A 2,940-nucleotide genomic window follows, 5' to 3' on the forward strand; every position below is an offset into this window, starting at 1 on the left:
ACGCTCAAATTAATTATTAAAATGTTAAAATCTTTTGTAACATTGTTAATAACGCTTAAGTTTCTACATGTTCAATTTGACGATCAAAATTATTTTCAGATTTGTATCTAACTAAATTTTTAGACTTTAGCAAAATCATTCTTTCTACTCTATCTTATTACGTTGAAAGGACAATTTTTTATCTTTTCCCTCAAAGATTATAGTTTGTCAAGAGTGATTTCATTACCAAATATCGTATTTGAATCTCGACTGTATTGATTAAAGATTGATCGGTCAACTATTTCCGGATTACTTCAAAATACTATTTCGCTTCTGATCAATCAATTGTGTAACGTCCTTGTAAGCTTATGTTAATTGTACTATACGGTGCGTAGCTCTTAAACTCAGTTTCATTGCGCGGATAATGATTGTCAGATCAGCTCGATCAGACTTCTCGATATTTATGTCTGCTCAGCGAGGGGCCCTTACGTCGCGTTATATAGGGGCCGAAAACATCGCAACCAGGAGAAGACCTAACGACTAAGTTTCTTTTTCACAGCTCCTTCTAGTCCTTATATTTGTATTTTTTGCATCTTTATTTTATCCTTCTTTGACGTGGGTTAACGCGCTGGCAGTAGCACACATTTAAAATCAACGACGATTAGTCGGAAAAAAAAACGTTCTTGATTTAAGTGACTGGTTACAAAAAAGAAAAAGAAGGCAACAGGGAAGGGATCCTCAGCGAAGATGTTCCATCTTCCGGCGATCGAATCTCGCGTATCTCGTCGATCCTCCGAACGAGAAATTGGAGAAAGAGAGAGAGAGAGAGAGAGAGAGAAATAATTGTGACAATGGGATAATCGCGACACCGCGATGTAATTTCCAAAATTTAAAATTAATTAATTAAAATTAATAATGAATGTTGACAGTAAATTAAAATTTTTAATGAATATTAAATTAAAAATAGATATTTTTACTGTTGTCATTGGAAAATTCTACGTAGCTACAAGTATCCTATTGTCAATTTACCTTATCTTTGTAAAGTAAATTTTTCCGATCTTTGAGTGGCCTCGACATTTCGAGGAAGACACGGTCAAAGAAACGGATAAAGCCAAAGAAGGGAACGATAGTGGGGTAAATAAAGTAACGTAGATAACGAGATCCGACAATTTAAGTACATTCCTTCACTCTGGACGAGGGATATTCTCTCTTCGCAGGAAAATGGAACATGGAGAACCAGCGGAAATCAGAACCAACATAAATTCCGTCGGCTCGAATTTTCCGACGCTATGACAAGAGAAAATACATCTCGCATCGCGTTGTAGCGATTAAAAGAACAAAACAATAAAATAGCGTCGGAATTTAAGCCTATCGCGATTGTGCGTCGATTTCCATCCAAGCAGAGCAAGTCACGATAACGTCAAAGTGACATTAAAATAAATCGTAAATGATTGACTTTTAGTAATCATTTTGAAACCATTTTGACGTTGATATCATAGAGTGCTTTCGAATTGCTTATCATATCTTAACATGAACATATACAGGAATGCACAAGTGTAGCGACTCAATTAGAACAAAATGTATATGCTGTGCAACATTTTGAATAGAGTTAAATTAAATGTAACTTTTTCCGCATTGAATGGAAAAAAATAAAAGCCGGCCACTCAACTTTATTTATAGCCGCAATTAATAACATTGTCACTATTGGTTGTCACTAAAAACATAAGCTTACACAACCGACTAATAGCTTTCGGGCTGAGTACGGATGTGTTGTTTCGATGATTACAATAATTGGAACGCAACACGGAAAAAAATAGATTTAGGTGATTCAGTGAAGCTTATTATATTAACAAATTTGCTATGCTATTACAACAAATATAATACTCATTTTATTCAACTGTACAATTTTGTTACTTTAACATAGAAAACTAGCAATCCGTATATTACAGCTGTAGATTTACTGAATCGGTAATTTTTAATTGTTTCAATAAATTCTTTTTTTTCCGTGAAGGTGTACACAAAAGTGTTCAGTGATTTTATAATTGGAAAGCACCCGCGGTGATTTGTATGCTCTGCTTGAACATCGTCCCGGGGCCACGAAAACTCACGGTGGCGATTCCCTGGAATGCTGATCGACGACGAATTTCGGTCGACACGTTCATTAGGGAAGGCGCGCTCGCAGCTCCTTCCCCGACACAGGGACTCCCTCGACTTTAAGTTACAAGATTTATAAATAAAAAGAGAAGCGCGCGCGACAGATTGAGTAAAATTAAATTAACTTACATTACAATATCAAGAGCGAGAATGCTCCTCCGACTCTCCGTCCGTAACGACATCATTGTACGTTGTTGTCGCGTATATATTTATTCGCCGCTCGATCACACTCGACGCTGTCGCTCGGCAAAGAAGAATATTGGTAATGAACCGTCCTATGTATATAGTTCGCGGTCACATCATTATATTTTCTCATCATACGCTAAACAACTTTTTTTTCCTCTTACTTATTTCTCTTATTTCTTCTTTTTCATTCGAACGAGAAAGTGGGGACGGGATTCTCTATCGGACGACGATTCCCAACGCTCTGAGCCCCCGCGATTTGTCTCGAGAAGTCGAGAGAAAGAGAAAGAGAAAAGGATAGAAAGAAAGAAATTGAGGCTCTATCCGCCAGAATCGCGACGGAATTCGGTTCTTCGAGATAGACAAGAAGAGACACAGACAAAAGAAAAAGACACAGATAAAAGAAACAGAGGGGATGAATGAAATGTTTTCACAGAACGCGAGGGAGACACACCGAGAAGAGAGGATTCGAGACGGGACCGGATGTACTGCGAAGCGGCCTACTTGGATCATACATTTAGATGAATTTATTTATTTATTTTTTTTAATAGAGACAAACATTAGAAATAGTCAGTTACTCCTCTTTAAGACATTCATTTTTTTACACTTAGAAGCTATAAATTA

Source organism: Atta cephalotes (assembly GCF_000143395.1).
Source record: "Atta cephalotes unplaced genomic scaffold scaffold00033, whole genome shotgun sequence".
Taxonomy (NCBI): domain Eukaryota; kingdom Metazoa; phylum Arthropoda; class Insecta; order Hymenoptera; family Formicidae; genus Atta; species Atta cephalotes.